This window comes from Coregonus lavaretus (genome assembly GCF_964263955.1).
Source record: "Coregonus lavaretus genome assembly, chromosome: 22".
NCBI lineage: Eukaryota > Metazoa > Chordata > Actinopteri > Salmoniformes > Salmonidae > Coregonus > Coregonus lavaretus.
This window is the reverse complement of record NC_140009.1, coordinates 591227-611714: the sequence shown is the minus strand read 5'-3', so window position 1 is coordinate 611714 and position 20488 is coordinate 591227. Positions and strand designations below refer to the sequence as shown.

At 43.6% G+C, this 20488-nt stretch overlaps 1 pseudogene across 1 annotated transcript in view; it reads left to right on the top strand.

Annotated features, from left to right (window-relative positions):
* LOC311149452 (plasma membrane calcium-transporting ATPase 3-like) overlaps nucleotides 1–20488 on the top strand; it is a 172721-nt pseudogene that overhangs the window by 106622 nt on the left and 45611 nt on the right. The window contains exons 10-12 of the transcript in view: nucleotides 2990–3078; nucleotides 3779–3832; nucleotides 20100–20232. The product of the transcript in view is annotated as a plasma membrane calcium-transporting ATPase 3-like (transcript). The remainder of the gene's footprint in view (nucleotides 1–2989; nucleotides 3079–3778; nucleotides 3833–20099; nucleotides 20233–20488) is intronic.

The following is a 20488-nucleotide window of genomic DNA, read 5'->3' as shown; positions in this document are numbered from 1 at the left end:
TAAGAATCTTTAGGGGTGTCATTAATTTTGACCCCTACCTTTTTGAGAAAAAATACTATTACTTAAACAAAATCACTTTCTCTGAACAATTGTATTAGTATAAAATAAGATCACCTTTTTTTGCATAAAATTTAGCTCAGTATTTTAAAGATGTATTTTATACAGTCATTATTGCCCGTCTTAATCAAGCGTGTCAATCATTCAATAAATATAATATTTAATATGTTGTTGTTTCCAGGTTGTGTGTGGCTAGCAGGGTGTACTCCTGTATATATATATATTACAATTTATTAATATAATATTTAATATGTTGTTGTTTCCAGGTTGTGTGTGGCTAGCAGGGTGTACTCCTGTATATATATATTAATATTGATTAATATAATATTTAATATGTTGTTGTTTCCAGGTTGTGTGTGGCTAGCAGGGTGTACTCCTGTGTATATATATATATTAATATTTATTAATATAATATTTAATATGTTGTTGTTTCCAGGTTGTGTATGGCTAGCAGGGTGTACTCCTGTATATATATATTAATATTTATTAATATAATATTTAATATGTTGTTGTTTCCAGGTTGTGTGTGGCTAGCAGGGTGTACTCCTGTATATATATATTAATATTTATTAATATAATATTTAATATGTTGTTGTTTCCAGGTTGTGTGTGGCTAGCAGAGTGTACTCCTGTATATAATAATATTCATATAGAATAATATATGTATATGTTGCTGTTTCCAGGTCATGTGTGGCTATATACTGTATACAGTGAGGGGAAATAGGAATTTGATCCCCTTCTGATTTTGTACGTTTGCCCACTGACAAAGACATGATCAGTCTATAATTTTAATGGTAGGTTTATTTGAACAGTGAGAGACAGAATAACAACAAAAAAATCCAGAAAAACACATGTAAAAAATGTTATAAATTAATTTGCATTTTAATGAGGGAAATATGTATTTGACCCCTCTGCAAAACATGACGTACTTGGTGGCAAAACCCTTGTTGGCAGTCACAGAGGTCAGACGTTTCTTGTAGTTGGCCACCAGGTTTGCACACATCTCAGGAGGGATTTTGTCCCACTCCTCTTTGCAGATCTTCTCCAAGTCATTAAGGTTTCGAGGCTGACGTTTGGCAACTCAAACCTTCAGCTCCCTCCACAGATTTTCTATGCGATTAAGGTCTGGAGACTGGCTAGGCCACTCCAGGACCTTAATGTGCCTCTTCTTGAGCCACTCCTTTGTTGCCTTGGCCGTGTGTTTTGGGTCATTGTCATGCTGGAATACCCATCCACGACCCATTTTCAATGCCCTGGCTGAGGGAAGGAGGTTCTCACCCAAGATTTGACGGTACATAGCCCCGTCCATCGTCCCTTTGATGCAGTGAAGTTGTCCTGTCCCCTTAGCAGAAAAACACTTCCAAAGCATAATGTTTCCACCTCCATGTTTGACAGTGGGGATGGTGTTCTTGGGGTCATAGGCAGCATTCCTCTTCCTCCATTCACGGCGAGTTGAGTGGAGCAGTGGTCTAAGGCACTGCATCGCAGTGCTAGCTGTGCCACTAGAGATCCTGGTTCGAATCCAGGCTCTGTCGTAGCTGGCCGTGACCGGGAGACCCATGGGGCGGCGCGCAATTGGCCCAGCGTCGTCCAGGGTAGGGGAGGGAATGGCCGGCAGGGATGTAGCTCAGTTGATAGAGCATGGCGTTTGCAACGCCAGGGTTGTGGGTTCGATTCCCACAGGGGGTATGAAAAATATAATAATAATGTAAGTCGCTCTGGATAAGAGCGTCTGCTAAATGACGTAAATGTAAATGCCAAAGAGCTCAATTTTGGTCTCATCTGACCACAACACTTTCACCCAGTTCCCCTCTGAATCATTCAGATGTTCATTGGCAAACTTCAGACGGCCCTGTATATGTGCTTTCTTGAGCAGGGGGACCTTGCGGGCGCTGCAGGATTTCAGTCCTTCACGGCGTAGTGTGTTACCAATTGTTTTCTTGGTGACTATGGTCCCAGCTGTCTTGAGATCATTGACAAGATCCTCCGTGTAGTTCTGAGCTGATTCCTCACCATTCTCATGATCATTGCAACTCCACGAGGTGAGATCTTGCATGGAGCCCCAGGCCGAGGGAGATTGACAGTTATTTTGTGTTTCTTCGCACCAACTGTTATCACCTTCTCACCAAGCTGCTTGGCGATGGTCTTGTAGCCCATTTCAGCCTTGTGTAGGTCTACAATCTTGTCCCTGACATCCTTGGAGAGCTCTTTGGTCTTGGCCATGGTGGAGAGTTTGGAATCTGATTGCTTCTGTGGACAGGTGTCTTTTATACAGGTAACCAGCTGAGATTAGGAGCACTCCCTTTAAGAGTGTGCTCCTAATCTCAGCTCGTTACCTGTATAAAAGAGACCTGGGAGCCAGAAATCTTTCTGATTGAGAGGGGGTCAAATACTTATTTCCCTCATTAAAATGCAAATCAATTTATAACATTTTTGACATGCGTTTTTCTGGATTTTTTTGTTGTTATTCTGAAACTCACTGTTCAAATAAACCTACCATTTAAATTATAGACTGATCATTTCTTTGTCAGTGGGCAAACGTACAAAATCAGCAGGGGATCAAATACTTTTTAAAATGTTGTTGTTTCCAGGTCGTGTGGCTAGCATAGTGTACTCCTGTATACAGTGCATTCAGAAAGTGTTCAGACCCCTTGACTTTTTCTACATTTTGTTATGTTACAGTCTTATTCTAAAATTGATTAAATAGTTTTTTCCGCCTCATCAATCTACACACAATACCCCATAATGTGGCACCTTATATAGACAGGTGTGTGCCTTTCCAAATCATGTCCAATCAATGTAATATTTTATCCATTTTAAGAATAAGGCTGGAATGTAACAAAATGTGGAAAAGGTCAAGGGGTCTGAATAATTTCCGAATGCACTGTACATAGTAATAATAATATAATATTTAATAAGTTGTTGTTTCCAGGTCGTGTGTGGCTAGCAGAGTGTACTCCGGTCTATGTCCAGTACTTCGTCAAATTCTTCATCATCGGAGTGACTGTGTTGGTTGTGGCTGTACCCGAAGGCCTGCCTCTCGCTGTCACCATCTCCCTGGCCTACTCTGTCAAGGTAGGTGAGGAAGTACCCGAAGGCCTGCCTCTCGTTGTCACCATCTCCCTGGCCTACTCTGTCGAGTGGCGCAGTGGTCTAAGGCACTGCATCGCAGTGCTAACTGTGCCACTAGAGATCCTGGTTCGAATCCAGGCTCTGTCGCAGCCGGCCGCGACCGGGAGACTCATGGGCGGCGCACAATTGGCCCAGCGTCGTCCAGGGTAGGGGAGGGAATGGCCGGCAGGGATGTATCTCAGTTGATAGAGCATGGCGTTTGCAACGCCAGGGTTGTGGGTTCGATTCCCACGGGGGGCCAGTATAAAAAAATAATAATATGTATTCACTAACTGTAAGTCGCTCTGGATAAGAGCGTCTGCTAAATGACTAAAATGTAAATGAAGTACCCGAAGGCCTGCCTCTCGCTGTCACAATCTCCCTGGCCTACTCTGTCAAGGTAGGTGAGGAAGTACCCGAAGGCCTGCCTCTCGCTGTCACCATCTCCCTGGCCTACTCTGTCAAGGTAGGTGAGGAAGTACCCGAAGGCCTGCCTCTCGCTGTCACCATCTCCCTGGCCTACTCTGTCAAGGTAGGTGAGGAAGTACCCGAAGGCCTGCCTCTCGCTGTCACCATCTCCCTGGCCCACTCTGTCAAGGTAGGTGAGGAAGTACCCGAAGGCCTGCCTCTCGCTGTCACCATCTCCCTGGCCTACTCTGTCAAGGTATGTGAGGATGAGTACGGGTCAAAGTGTACTTGTTTGTTAGAGATCTGAGAGGTATAACAGTAGCAGGTAGCAATATGTTGAAACTTCCACATGGCCAATCACTAACACTATCACTAACACCTGTCAAATCAGATCTTCACGGTTGTGTAGGGCGTAGGGGTCAATTTGGGATTGGGCCATCCCACATTGGAACATACTTCAGTTTACTATAGTACGATATATACTGTAGAATCCTATACTTCACACTGTAGTCGTGTAGTGCTTACAATGCCTTTCAGAAAGCATTCATACTCCTTACTTCTTCCACATTTTGTTGTGAATTAAAAATTTACTAAATGGATTCTTTTTTTCTCTCACCCATCTACACACAATAATGACAAAGGGAAAACATATTTTTACACCTTTTTGCAAATATATTGAAAATGAAATACAGAAATATCTCATTTACGTAAGTATTCACACATCACACTTTGTATTCAGAACAAAATGTTAATTGCTTTGCCACATTTTTTTGCAGAATTACTTTAGTGCCTTGTTGCAAACAGGATGCATGTTTTAGAATATTTTTATTCTGTACAGGCTTCCTTCTTTTCACTCTGTCATTTATGTTAGTATTGTGGAGTAACTATAATGTTGTTGATCCATCCTCAGTTTTCTCCTATCACAGCCATTAAACTCTCTTTTAAAGTCACCATTGGCCTCATGGTGAAATCCCTGAGCGGTTTCCTTCCTCCCCGGAACTGAGTTAGGAAGGACGCCTGTATCTGTGTAGTGACTGGGTGTATTGATACACCATCCAAAGTGTAATTAATAACTTCACCATGCTCAAAGGGATATTCAATATCTGATTTTTATTTTTACCCATCTACCAATATGTGCCCTTCTTTGCGAGGCATTGGAAAACCTCCCTGGTCTTTGTGGTTGAATCTGTGTTTGAAATTCACTGCTCAACTGAGGGACCTTACAGATAATTGTATATGTGGGGTACAGAGATGAGGTAGTCATTCAGAAATCATGTTAAACTATTATTGCACACAGAGTGAGTCCATGCAACTTATGTGACTTGTTAAGCACATTTTTACATTTACATTTACATTTTAGTCATTTTACACCTGAACTTATTTAGGATTGAAATCACAAAAGGGTTGAATACTTATTGACTCCAGACATTTCAGCATTTTATTAATTAGTAAAAATGTTGAAAAACATAATTCCACTTTAACATTATGGGGTATTGTGTGTAGGCCAGTGACAAAAAACAAACAATTTAATCCATTTTAAATTCAGGCTGTAACCCAACAAAATGTGGAAGTTTTGGGGTGTGAATACTTTCTGAAGGCAATGTACTATATAATGTTGTAGTATATTGTAGAATACTACACATTAGTATCCCTCGATCACATAGTGCTTACTTTAGAATGTTTTGATCGATTCGGCTGCTGGCTAGCTTATCTGCTAGCTTATCTGCTAGCTTTGTCGATGTTGTTTTGATTTGACCGTGCGGTCTTTGGGGAGCTCATGGATTTCCTCTAAGGTTCCCCTCGATCATGTAGTGCTTAATATAGAATTTTGTAGTGTACTGTAGAATACTCTACTCCACACCGTAGTATACTTTGATTGATTGATTTTATTTGAGTATTTAAAAACACAATACAACCATAAATGTGAAAACAATTAATTTAGACATTTGTCGAGAATAACACAAAAAAGTTTTAAAGATGTACTATGCAGACGTTGCTCCGCCATTTCCTGGTTGCCAAAAATCTAATAGTTCGCCCAATTTCAGTTTGTGACAAAACAAGCAAGTACAGCGTAGAGAATGTACCGTCTAAACCGCTGCGAAATATATTTTCCATATCCAAAAATATTGTATTTTAATCTGTTTGACGCCGGTTGTACAAAACCGAAAGTAAAAGATGCAAAAACTAAACTTAACGACGGGAAGCATAGAAATAGCACACATAGAACAGATCTACTGCTTCTTAGACTGGCTTTCAATGAGGATGACAGATCTATGTGAATTTGGTCGGAACACCCAAAAAGTTATTGCAGCGTTTAATTTATTTCCATTATGGTCCTAGTTCAAACATGTTGAACATTTACAGCACATGAAAAGATACTATGGCCTAAATACTGTAGTATTACTATATTTACATTCAGAAAGTATTCTCTACGGACAATTCCTTCGACCTCATGGCTTGGTTTTTGCTCTGACATGCCCTGTCAACTGTGGGACCTTATATAGACAGGTGTGTGCCTTCCCAAATCATGTCCAATCAATTGAATTTACCACAGGTGGACTCCAATCAAGTTGTAGAAACATCTCAAGGATGATCAATGGAAACAGGATGCACCTGAGCTCAATGTATTTATTTATATATACAGCTCTGGAAAAAATTCAGAGACCACTGCAAAATTATCAGTTTCTCTGGTTTTACTATTTATAGGTACAGTGAGGGAAAAAAGTATTTGATCCCCTGCTGATTTTGTACGTTTGCCCACTGACAAAGAAATGATCAGTCTATAATTTTAATGGTAGGTTTATTTGAACAGTGAGAGACAGAATAACAACAAAAAAATCCAGAAAAACGCATGTCAAAAATGATATAAATTGATTTGCATTTTAATGAGGGAAATAAGTATTTGACCCCCCTCTCAATCAGAAAGATTTCTGGCTCCCAGGTGTCTTTTATACAGGTAACGAGCTGAGTTTGGAGCACACTCTTAAAGGGAGTGCTCCTAATCTCAGTTTGTTACCTGTATAAAAGACACATGTACACAGAAGCAATCAATCAATCAGATTCCAAACTCTCCACCATGGCCAAGACCAAAGAGCTCTCCAAGGATGTCAGGGACAAGATTGTAGACCTACACAAGGCTGGAATGGGCTACAAGACCATCGCCAAGCAGCTTGGTGAGAAGGTGACAACAGTTGGTGCGATTATTCGCAAATGGAAGACAAAAGAACTGTCAATCTCCCTCGGCCTGGGGCTCCATGCAAGAACTCACCTCGTGGAGTTGCAATGATCATGAGAACGGTGAGGAATCAGCCCAGAACTACACAGGAGGATCTTGTCAATGATCTCAAGGCAGCTGGGACCATAGTCACCAAGAAAACAATTGGTAACACACTACGCCGTGAAGGACTGAAATCCTACAGCGCCCGCAAGGTCCCCCTGCTCAAGAAAGCACATATACAGGGCCGTCTGAAGTTTGCCAATGAACATCTGAATAATTCAGACGAGAACTGGGTGAAAGTGTTGTGGTCAGATGAGACCAAAATCGAGCTCTTTGGCATCAACTCAACTCACCGTGTTTGGAGGAGGAGGAATGCTGCCTATGACCCCAAGAACACCATCCCCACCGTCAAAGATGGAGGTGGAAACATTATGCTTTGGGGGTGTTTTTCTGCTAAGGGGACAGGACAACTTCACCGCATCAAAGGGACGATGGACGACGCCATGTACCGTCAAATCTTGGGTGAGAACCTCCTTCCCTCAGCCAGGGCATTGAAAATGGGTCGTGGATGGATATTCCAGCATGACAATGACCCGAAACACATGGCCAAGGCAACAAAGGAGTGGCTCAAGAAGAAGCACATTAAGGTCCTGGAGTGGCCTAGCCAGTCTCCAGACCTTAATCCCATAGAAAATCTGTGGAGGGAGCTGAAGGTTCGAGTTGCCAAACGTCAGCCTCGAAACCTTAATGACTTGGAGAAGATCTGCAAAGAGGAGTGGAACAAAATCCCTCCTGAGATATGTGCAAACCTGGTGGCCAACTACAAGAAATGTCTGACCTCTGTGACTGCCAACAAGGGTTTTGCCACCAAGTACTAAGTCATGTTTTGCAGAGGGGTCAAATACTTATTTCCCTCATTAAAATGCAAATCAATTTATAAAATTTTTGACATGCGTTTTTCTGGATTTTTTTTTTGTTATTCTGTCTCTCACTGTTCAAATAAACCTACCATTAAAATTATAGACTGATCATGTCTTTGACAGTGGGCAAACGTACAAAATCAACAGGGGATCGGCGCATGGGGCGGCGCACAATTGGCCCAGCGTCGTCCAAGGTAGGGGAGGGTTTGGCCGGCAGGGATGGCGTTTGCAATGCCAGGGTTGTGGGTTCGATTCCCATGGGGGGCCAGTATGAAAAAAAGTATGTATGCACTCACTAACTGTAAGTCGCTCTGGATAAGAGCGTCTGCTAAATGACTAAAATGTAAAATGTAAATGTAAATGGGATCAAATACTTTTTTCCCTCACTGTATGTGTTTGGGTAAAAATAACATGTTTGTTTTATTCTATAAACTACTGACAACATTTCTCCCAAATTCCAAATACAAATATTGTCATTTAGAGCATTTATTTGCAGAAAATGACAACTGGTCAAAATAACAAAAAAGATGCAGTGTTGTCAGACCTCGAATAATGCAAAGAAAATAAGTTCATGTTCATTTTTAAACAACACAATGGTAATGTTTTAACTTAGGAAGAGTTCAGAAATCAATATTTGGTGGAATAACCCTGATTTTCAATCACAGCTTTCATGCGTCTTGGCAGGCTCTCCACCAGTCTTTCACATTGATGTTGGGTGACTTTATGCCACTCCTGGCACAGAAATTCAAGCAGCTCGACTTTGTTTGATGGCTTGTGACCATCCATCTTCCTTTTGATCACATTCCAGAAGTTTTCAATGGGGTTCAGGTCTGGAGATTGGGCTGGCCATGACAGGGTCTTGATCTGGTGGTCCTCCATACACACCTTGATTGACCTGGCTGTGTGGCATGGCGCATTGTCCTGCTGGAAAAACCAATCCTCAGAGTTGGAGAACAATGTCAGAGCAAAAGGAAGCAAGTTTTCTTCCAGGACAACCTTGTACGTGGCTTGATTCATGCGTCCTTCACAAAGACAAATCTGCCCGATTCCAGCCTTGCCGAAGCACCCCCAGATCATCACCGATCCTCCACCAAATTTCACAGTGGGTGCGAGAGACTGTGGCTTGTAGGCCTCTCCAGGTCTCCGTCTAACCATTAGACGACCAGGTGTTGGCAAAGCTGAAAATTGGACTCATCAGAGAAGATGACCTTACTCCAGTCCTCTACAGTCCAATCCTTATGGCCTTTTGCAGCCCTGCCCCTAGGAGCCTGTTTCGAACCGTCCTCGCCGTGCACTTCACCCCAGCTGGCGTTTGCCATTCTTTTTGTAGGTCACTTGATGTCATCCTACGGTTGTTGAGTGACATTCGAATGAGTTGGCGGTCATCCCGGTCAGTAGAGAGTCGTTTTTACCCTCTGCCGGTCTGTAGCTTTGTTGTCCCCAATGTCTGCTGCTTGACCTTGTTCTAAGGAACCGCCGTCTTTGAAATTTGAGGATGGAAGCAACCTGACGCTCACTGTTTCCCTCTGCCAGTAAAGCCAGAATTTAACCCTTTTCCTCACTCAACTTTCCTTTTCAACTCTTTTGGCATGGTCAATAGTTATTTTTTGATTATTACGTTTGAGGTACTATTAGCACTGTTTTTGCCATCCAGCTGGTCCTATTGCAAGAGGATAGTGATGAACACAGCAGTGGTTTTTATACTTTTCCTCGTTAAATAAGATTTGGTTCATGTGATCACCTAATCAGTACCTCATTCAGTAGAATGAGGTGTGCCTGTGTTGGAATTCAACAGACACTGGAATGGAATGGCTGTCATACATGTAGAGATGCTGATTTAAGAAAAATGTGCAGTGGTCTCTTAATTTTTTACACAGCTGTATATGTCAAACATTTATAAAAACCTGTTTTCGCTTTGTCATTATGGGGTATTGTGTGTAGATTGATGAGGAAAATGTTTGAATAAAGCTGTAACGTAACAAAGTGGAAAAAGGGAAGGGGTCTTAATACTTTCTGAATGCACTGAATATACTACTGTAGTGTTTTTGCAGATATTACTGTAGTATTCTAGCGTTTTGGCAGATATTACTGTAGTATACTAGCGTTTTGGCAGATATTACTGTAGTATACTAGCGTTTTGGCAGATATTACTGTAGTATACTAGCGTTTTGGCAGATATTACTGTAGTATACTAGCGTTTTGGCAGATATTACTGTAGTATACTAGCGTTTTGGCAGATATTACTGTAGTATACTAGCGTTTTGGCAGATATTACTGTAGTATACTAGCGTTTTGGCAGATATTACTGTAGTATACTAGCGTTTTGGCAGATATTACTGTAGTATACTAGCGTTTTGGCAGATATTACTGTAGTATACTAGCGTTTTGGCAGATATTACTGTAGTTTTCTAGCGTTTTGGCAGATATTACTGTAGTATACTAGCGTTTTGGCATATATTACTGTAGTATACTAGCGTTTTGGCAGATATTACTGTAGTATACTAGCGTTCTGGCAGATATTACTGTAGTATACTAGCGTTTTGGCAGATATTACTGTAGTATACTAGCGTTTTGGCAGATATTACTGTAGTATATTAGCGTTTTGGCAGATATTACTGTAGTATACTAGCGTTTTGGCAGATATTACTGTAGTATACTAGCGTTTTGGCAGATATTACTGTAGTATACTAGCGTTTTGGTAGATATTACTGTAGTATACTAGCGTTTTGGCAGATATTACTGTAGTATACTAGAGTTTTGGCAGATATTACTGTAGTATACTAGCGTTTTGGTAGATATTACTGTAGTATATATCTGCCTCTATACCAGGCGGTGTCAGAGGAAGGCCCTCAAAATTGTCAAAGACTCCAGCCACCCTAGTCATAGACTGTTCTCTCTGCTACCGCACGGCAAGCGGTACCGGAGCGCCAAGTCTAGGTCCAAAAGACTTCTCAACAGCTTCTACCCCCAAGCCATAAGACCCCTGAACAGCTAATCATGGCTACCCGGACTATTTGCACTGTCCCCCCACCCCATCCTTTTTACGCTGCTGCTACTCTGTTAATTATTTATGCATAGTCACTTTAACTCTGCCCACATGTACATATTACTTCAACTACCTCAACTAGCCGGTGCCCCCGCACATTGACTCTGCACCGGTACCCCCCTGTATAAATAGCCTCCCTACTGTTATTTTATTTTACACTTTTTTGTTGTTGTTTTATTTTACTTTTTTATTAAAAATACATGCACTGTTGGTTAAGGGCTGTAAGTAAGCATTTCACTGTAATGTCTACACCTGTTGTATTCGGCGCATGTGGCCAATAAAATGTGATTTCATTTGATTTATACTAGCGTTTTGGCAGATATTACTGTAGTATACTAGCGTTTTGGCAGATATTACTGTAGTATTCTAGCGTTTTGGCAGATATTACTGTAGTATACTAGCGTTTTGGCAGATATTACTGTAGTATACTAGCGTTTTGGCAGATATTACTGTAGTATACTAGCGTTTTGGCAGATATTACTGTAGTATACTAGCGTTTTGGCAGATATTACTGTAGTATTCTAGCGTTTTGGCAGATATTACTGTAGTATACTAGCGTTTTGGCAGATATTACTGTAGTATACTAGCGTTTTGGCAGATATTACTGTAGTATACTAGAGTTTTGGCAGATATTACTGTAGTATACTAGCGTTTTGGCAGATATTACTGTAGTATACTAGCGTTTTGGCAGATATTACTGTAGTATACTAGCGTTTTGGCAGATATTACTGTAGTATTCTAGCGTTTTGGCAGATATTACTGTAGTATACTAGCGTTTTGGCAGATATTACTGTAGTATACTAGCGTTTTGGCAGATATTACTGTAGTATACTAGCGTTTTGGCAGATATTACTGTAGTATACTAGCGTTTTGGCAGATATTACTGTAGTATACTAGCGTTTTGGCAGATATTACTGTAGTATACTAGCGTTTTGGCAGATATTACTGTAGTATACTAGCGTTTTGGCAGATATTACTGTAGTATACTAGCGTTTTGGCAGATATTACTGTAGTATACTAGCGTTTTGGCAGATATTACTGTAGTATACTAGCGTTTTGGCAGATATTACTGTAGTATACTAGCGTTTTGGTAGATATTACTGTAGTACATTGTAGCAACAACTGCTGACTATGGTTAGCTAAAATGCTAAAATGCTCAACTATAAGACTACGCCAGTTACTGTTTAATGAGGGGAACACCTCAACCAGAACATTAGACACTCTACCAGTTAGTTTAATGAGGGGAACACCTCAACCAGAACATTAGACACTACACCAGTTACTGTTTACTGAGGGGAACACCTCAACCAGAACATTAGACACTACACCAGTTACTGTTTAATGAGGGGAACACCTCAACCAGAACATAAGACACTACACCAGTTACTGTGTAATGAGGGGAACACCTCAACCAGAACATTAGACACTACACCAGTTAGTTTAATGAGGGGAACACCTCAACCAGAACATTAGACACTCTACCAGTTAGTTTAATGAGGGGAACACCTCAACCAGAACATAAGACACTACACCAGTTACTGTTTAATGAGGGGAACACCTCAACCAGAACATTAGACACTACACCAGTTAGTTTAATGAGGGGAACACCTCAACCAGAACATAAGACACTACACCAGTTACTGTTTAATGAGGGGAACACCTCAACCAGAACATTAGACACTACACCAGTTAGTTTAATGAGGGGAACACCTCAACCAGAACATTAGACACTACACCAGTTACTGTGTAATGAGGGGAACACCTCAACCAGAACATTAGACACTACACCAGTTAGTTTAATGAGGGGAACACCTCAACCAGAACATAAGACACTACACCAGTTACTGTTTAATGAGGGGAACACCTCAACCAGAACATTAGACACACAGTTCGTGACAGGCCACCTATTGAGTTGGGTCAACAGTTCTGAGCAATACAACGGACCAGACACCTTAGCAAACATAGAGACATTTTATTACAATTGTAACATGTAAACTTTAGACAGGTTCTGGGCCCATTAAAGGAAACAGTAGAGGCCCATTAAAGGAAACAGTAGAGGCCCATTAAAGGGAACAGTAGAGGCCCATTAAAGGGAAACAGTAGAGGCCCATTAAAGGGAAACAGTAGAGGCCCATTAAAGGAAACAGTAGAGGCCCATTAAAGGGAAACAGTAGAGGCCCATTAAAGGGAACAGTAGAGGCCCATTAAGGAAACAGTAGAGGCCCATTAAAGGAAACAGTAGAGGCCCATTAAAGGGAACAGTAGAGGCCCATTAAAGGGAAACAGTAGAGGCCCATTAAAGGGAAACAGTAGAGGCCCATTAAAGGAAACAGTAGAGGCCCATTAAAGGGAAACAGTAGAGGCCCATTAAAGGGAACAGTAGAGGCCCATTAAGGAAACAGTAGAGGCCCATTAAAGGGAAACAGTAGAGGCAGTTAAAGGAAACAGTAGAGGCCCATTAAAGGGAAACAGTAGAGGCCCATTAAAGGGAAACAGTAGAGGCCCATTAAAGGGAAACAGTAGAGGCCCATTAAAGGAAACAGTAGAGGCCCATTAAAGGGAACAGTAGAGGCCCATTAAAGGAAACAGTAGAGGCCCATTAAAGGAAACAGTAGAGGCAGTTAAAGAACGAGCAGCATCTATTAAAGCTTGGAGGATTGCTTTTGCTTGTTTGACACACAACACACATTAATAACAAGAGGACACCAAAATGACTTCTTAGGTCTGTTACTTCCTGTAGAGAGCTTTCTGAAATACAGCCGTGCTTTCACAGAGATTCAGCTGACCAAGTTCACAAGTTGTAACAAACAATACTGTACTTCTGATGGTCGAAAAATAAAGTTAACCACTGCATTTACATAAACAATAGATATTCTAGAAATACAAATGACTTTACTGAAATACCTAATTGGAGGGCCCTATAAACCTCCGGGACATAATGAACAGCTTGAAGATTGGCGGTCAAACGGAACAAATACCATACAGGACCATCGACCACACCCCGAACATGTCTTCAAGACAGCATGGCCACAAAATGGTTGCTCAGCCACAAAATGGTTGCTCAGCCACAAAATGGTTGCTCAGCCACAAAATGGTTGCTCGCAGAAATAAACCAACAGCACCGTACAGCCTATACACACACCAAGGACCTTCCAGGTACAAAGATCTCACCTGAACATGACCCAGGGTTGCTTTTATACGTTTCCTGCATGAGAAATGTTGGTTCCTAGCCAGTCACAATCTTGTAACTGAAGAAGATTGTGTGACTGATTGAGATTTAGATAAGGGTTATGGTGATGCCCGTCTACTGTGGATAAGGGTTATGGTGATGCCCGTCTACTGTGGATAAGGGTTATGGTGATGCCCGTCTACTGTGGATAAGGGTTATGGTGATGCCCGTCTACTGTGGGACTCCAGTTAACCTTTTACAGCAGCGGGCTAAATCAGGGTCACAGAGGGTTTCTTGGTCTTAAACAAATCTACTTTGAAACAAAAGTATCCACCTCACACACATGGTTATGGGCTTACAGAAAATAAGACACCTGTACTGTGCCAGATATAGAGTTGAAATTTATGAAAAAAAAATAAAAAATCCGCTTGGATTTTCGTCGTTAAAAAAACCAAATGTTTAATAATGATGAAAAATATGACATTCCATCCATGAGGTCACCGGGTCATTTGACTGCAGGACTACAGAGCAGGCAGAGATGCAGTTCAGTTTAAGAGTCTAGATTCAGGAGACAGAAAGGTTCAAATAATAACAGCAATGGACATACATAACTAAATCGGCTGTTAACGGCAATAATCAATGACAATACGCAAATCCAATAACATACAACAGTTATTAACATGACCATTAACACTACAAGTACCAAAGATAACAGATCGCTAGACTCCAAATAGCTGTTTGACTGAGTTAGCATCTCGCTGCCATTAGCGGCTGATATCAACAAAACAAGTGATGAGGTAGTCCTCTTCCTATCCTCTTTTGTTGTGATGTTACGTTTTGATACCAGAGCTCTGAGGCATGCGTCGAAATCGCTAAGCAGCTAACTTCGAAGCAGTGTGCGGATGCTTCTATCACTTATCAGAAGTACGTCATCAATGATGTCCGAAGCTTCATTTGATCACGTGCTTTTTCAAAACTTGTGTTGCAAAATGCGAGATCCCACTGATTTCGCCGTGGTTCGGGTGCTCTCTTTGATTCCAAGCTGCTTTCAAACAGCGACCTCTAGTGGACACCGTACTTATGAATATAGTTAGGATTTTGTACACAAACTTTCACCTGACCAGTGGCTTAGCAGGTAGGATAGAGAACTATGGAACATTCATGGATGTGAGGGTATGAGGTCAAATCCTGTTGAAGACATAATATTTTGAATTTTTTTTGTGAAAACACACTTTCTGCACTGTTGTTCAAATCATTTGTTTTATTTAGTATAAGCTTCTGTCTTAAGCATCCTAAATGTGTTGTATTTAGTATTTAACCTCCCGAGTGGCGCAGTGGTCTAAGGCACTGCATCGCAGTGCTAGCCGTGCCACTAGAGATCCTGGTTCGAATCCAGGCTCTGTCATAGCCGGCCGCAACATACCCAGATAGTGGCTTGCTCTTCTCAGACAATCAGAAAGGTCTTCAAGTCACATATCATATCATCAAAGAAAGATTTGTGGGGTAGCGTTAAGTGTGAAGGTGGAGCAGTTGAAGATTCCTGGCGTTTGTGACGCACGCCGTTTGGTCGACGCAGACCCAGTGGTGAGCTTGATGAATCAGAGGAGTCACTGTCAGTCCTTTTTGAGTTTTGACTCAGTCTTTACCTGACAAGGTCATGTTAGGATATATCAGTTATCCTGTTAGAGCGTTTGTGGCGAATCCACTGCGCTCTTTCAGGTGCAAGGTTTATGGTCATATCACTGCAGTGTGCAGGAGGGTTAGTGTTTCCCTGGGCACCTTTAGGACATGCAGGAAATCTATAAAAGCACCCCTTGCTCATGTTCAGGTGAGAGCTTTGTACCTGGAAGATCCTTTGAGTGTATAGCAGGGGTGTCAAACGCATTCCATGGAGGGCCTAGTGTCTGCTGGTTTTTGGTTTTTCCTTTCAATTAAGACCTAGACAACCAGGTGAGGGGGCATCGTTATGAATCAGTGACCTTAATCAATCAAGTCCAAGGGAGGAGTGAAACCCCGCAGACACTCGGCCCTCCGGGGAACGAGCTGGACACGTGGTGTAAAGGCTGTATGGTGCTGTTGGTTTATTTCTGTGAGCAACCATTTTGTGGCCATGCTGTCTTGAAGAAATGTTTGGGGTGTGGTCGATTGTCCTGAATGGTATGAGTTGAGTTGAGTTGACCATCAGTGAGTTTATTCATGCAACAATAATCCAGATGTTCATTATGTAAAGCCCTGCAATAATGTCCTTTTGTTTTCAGTTTGTTTGTTTGGAGAGGCTTTGCTGGTTTGAGATCCAGGCAGTTTATTGGTAGCTGTCTTTTAAGTAAAGTAATTTCTATTCCTAAAATATGCCATCAGAAGTACAGTATCTTGTGAACTTGGTCAGCTGAATCTCTGTGAAAGCACGGTTGTATTTCAGAAAGCTCTCTAGAGGAAGTAACAGACCGAAGAAGTCATTTTGGTGTCCTCTTGTTAATAATGTGTGTTATGTGTCAAACAAGCAAAAGCAATCCTCCAAGCTTTAATAGATGCTGCTCGTTCTTTAACTGCCTCTACTGTTTCCTTTAATGGGCCTCTACTGTTTCCTTTAACTGCCTCTACTGTTTCCCTTTAATGGGCCTCTACTGTTTCCCTTTAATGGGCCTCTACTGTTTCCCTTTAATGGGCCTCTACTGTTTCCCTTTAATGGGCCTCTACTGTTTCCCTTTAATGGGCCTCTACTGTTTCCCTTTAATGGGCCTCTACTGTTTCCCTTTAATGGGCCTCTACTGTTTCCCTTTAATGGGCCTCTACTGTTCCCTTTAATGGGCCTCTACTGTTTCCCTTTAATGGGCCTCTACTGTTCCCTTTAATGGGCCTCTACTGTTTCCCTTTAATGGGCCTCTACTGTTCCCTTTAATGGGCCTCTACTGTTTCCCTTTAATGGGCCTCTACTGTTCCCTTTAATGGGCCTCTACTGTTCCCTTTAATGGGCCTCTACTGTTTCCCTTTAATGGGCCTGTAACACTCTGGCTCTGGGACTTTTGTATTTGAGCCAGGGTGTATTGTGTTTTGTTGGGTTTTGGGTGATTTTCTATGTTTGCATTTCTGTCACGTTTATTTCTAGGTTTGGTCATTGACTCCCAATCGGAGGTAACGAGTGTCAGCTGTCGGCTCGTTATCTCTGATTGGGAGCCATATTTATACTGCATGTTTTCCTGTGGGCATTGTGGGTTATTGTTCCTGTTTAGTCTTTGTCACTATTGGACTTCACATTCGTCGCTTTGATTTGTTGTTTTTGGTTGCTTTAAGTAAATAAAGTCAACATGTTCTTTTCACTCGCTGCGCCTTGGTCTCCTTCACTCCTCGACGACCGTGACAGAATAACCCACCAAAGAAAGACCAAGCAGCGTGTCCAGGAGCAAGGAGACTGGACATGGGAGGAGGCGCCGGGCAAGGAGATGGAGAAGCTGGCGATGGCCCAGGTGGGCACATCGTGGTCCTGGGAGGACATGCTCGGAGGCAAGGGACCTTGGGGAAGGATCAAGGCCCTGGCGAGAGAGGAGCAACGGCGGCAGCAGGGCCATCGTCGGAGGGTCGTGAGTCAACCCCAGAAATTTTTTAGGGGGGGGCACACGGCATGGACGACGGGGCTGACGGAGGAGAAAAGGGGGAGTATCCAGGAGGCCACCAGGCCAGGGGTACACCGCCCTGTACGTCCTGTGCTGATGCCTCACACAGAGTGTGTGAGGGTAGGCATTCAGCCAGGACGGGTGGTGGCCGCTGTTCACTCCAGGCCTCCTGTCCGTCTCCACAGCCCGGTCCGGCCTGTTCCTGCCACCCGCACCAAGACTACGGTGCGTGTCGCCAGCCCGACCCGGCCTGTTCCTGCCACCCGCACCAAGACTACGGTGCGCGTCGCCAGCCCGACCCGGCCTGTTCCTGCCACCCGCACCAAGTCTACGGTGCGCGTCGCCAGCCCGGTCCGGCCTGTTCCTGCCACCCGCACCAAGACTACGGTGCGCGTCGCCAGCCCGACCCGGCCTGTTCCTGCCACCCGCACCAAGTCTACGGTGCGCGTCGCCAGCCCGGTCCGGCCTGTTCCTGCCACCCGCACAAAGACTACGGTGCGCGTCGCCAGCCCGACCCGGCCTGTTCCTGCCACCCGCACCAAGACTACGGTGCGCGTCGCCAGCCCGGTCCGGCCTGTTCCGGCCACCCGCACTAAGTCTACGGTGCGCCTCAGACGGCCAGAGTCTGCCGTCTGCCCAACGGGGCCTGAACTGCCCGTCTGCCTAAAGCCTGCAAAGCCGCCCGTCTGCCATGAGCCATCAGAGCCGTCCGCCAGACCAGAGCCGCTAGAGCCTTCCGCCAGACAGGATCAGCCAGAGCCTTCCGCCAGACAGGATCAGCCAGAGCCTTCCGCCAGACAGGATCAGCCAGAGCCTTCTGCCAGACAGGATCAGCCAGAGCCTTCTGCCAGACAGGATCAGCCAGAGCCTTCCGCCAGACAGGATCAGCCAGAGCCTTCCGCCAGCCATGAGCAGCCAGATCCGTCGGCCAGCCATGAGCAGCCAGATCCGTCGGCCAGCCATGAGCAGCCAGATCCGTCGGCCAGCCATGAGCAGCCCGATCCGTCAGCCAGCCATGAGCAGCCAGATCCGTCAGCCAGCCATGAGCAGCCAGATCCTTCAGCCTGCAATGAGCCGTCCAGCCAGGATCCGCCAGAGTTAGCCAGCCAGGATCCGCCCCTTAGTCAGGTACTGTCCCTTAGTCCGGTGCTGCCCCTTAGTCCGGTGCTGCCCCTTAGTCCGGTGCCGCCCCTTAATCCAGTGGGGTTTAATTGGGGGGTGGTCATGTGGAGGAGGCTAGGGAAGCGGGTGGTGACTAAGGTGGGGTGGGGACCACGACCAGGGCCAGAACCGCCACCGTGGACAGACGCCCACCCAGACCCTCCCCTAGACTGTATGCTGGTGCGCCCGGAGTGCGCACCTTTAGGGGGGGGTACTGTGACACTCTGGCTCCGGGACTTTTGTATTTGAGCCAGGGTGTATTGTGTTTTGTTGGGTTTTGGGTGATTTTCTATGTTTGCATTTCTGTCACGTTTATTTCTAGGTTTGGTCATTGACTCCCAATCGGAGGTAACGAGTGTCAGCTGTCGGCTCGTTATCTCTGATTGGGAGCCATATTTATACTGCATGTTTTCCTGTGGGCATTGTGGGTTATTGTTCCTGTTTAGTCTTTGTCACTATTGGACTTCACATTCGTCGCTTTGATTTGTTGTTTTTGGTTGCTTTAAGTAAATAAAGTCAACATGTTCTTTTCACTCGCTGCGCCTTGGTCTCCTTCACTCCTCGACGACCGTGACAGGGCCTCTACTGTTCCCTTTAATGGGCCTCTACTGTTTCCCTTTAATGGGCCTCTACTGTTTCCCTTTAATGGGCCTCTACTGTTTCCCTTTAATGGGCCTCTACTGTTTCCCTTTAATGGGCCCAGAACCTGTCTAAAGTCTGCTCGTTCTTTAACTGCCTCTACTGTTTCCCTTTAATGGGCCTCTACTGTTTCCTTTAATTCGTAAGTCTAAGCTGACGTATGGATTTTTTTTTGAAGATGGTCATTCTATGAATCATTTAGCTATTTGATTTAGAATTGTAGGACCCCTTTAGGTATAAAAATAAATAAAATCATAAACAAGGTTTTGAAGTGTATGTCCTATATCTAGGAGATATAAGAAATCTCATGAAATATTATTTTTGTTTTTACACATATTTAACCCCTTTTTTGGGTAGGAACCGTGTGGTCCTCTGTAGCTCAGCTGGTAGAGCACGGCGCTTGTAACGCCAAGGTAGTGGGTTCGATCCCCGGGACCACCCATACACAAAAAAAATGTATGCACGCATGACTGTAAGTCGCTTTGGATAAAAGCGTCTGCTAAATGGCATATTATATTATTATTATTATTATTACCTTTATACTTCCATTCATTTTTTAAAACCGGTTCAGTTTTTTAAAATTACGTTACTTAGATTGACGTGTCTAACGTTTAGATGTTACAATTGTAATAACAAATTAAAATTTTTGCTAAGGTGTCTCGTCTGTTGCATTGCTCAGAACTGTTGACCCAACTGGTAGTTTTGCCATTTTAGCTAACCCTAGTCGGCAGGTGTTCCTCCCTCCTCTCTCCTCCTGTAGAAAATGATGAAGGACAATAACCTGGTGCGTCACCTGGATGCGTGTGAGACCATGGGGAACGCTACGGCCATCTGCTCCGACAAGACTGGCACTCTGACCACCAACCGTATGACTGTCGTACAGACCTTCCTAGGTGACACACACACACACACACACACACACACACACACACACAGACACACACAGACACACACAGACACACACACACACACACACACACACACACACACACACACACACACACACACACACACACAGACACACAGACACAGACACAGACACACACACACACACACAGACACACACACACACACACACACACACACACACACACACAGACACACACACACACACACACACACAGACACACACACACACACACACACACA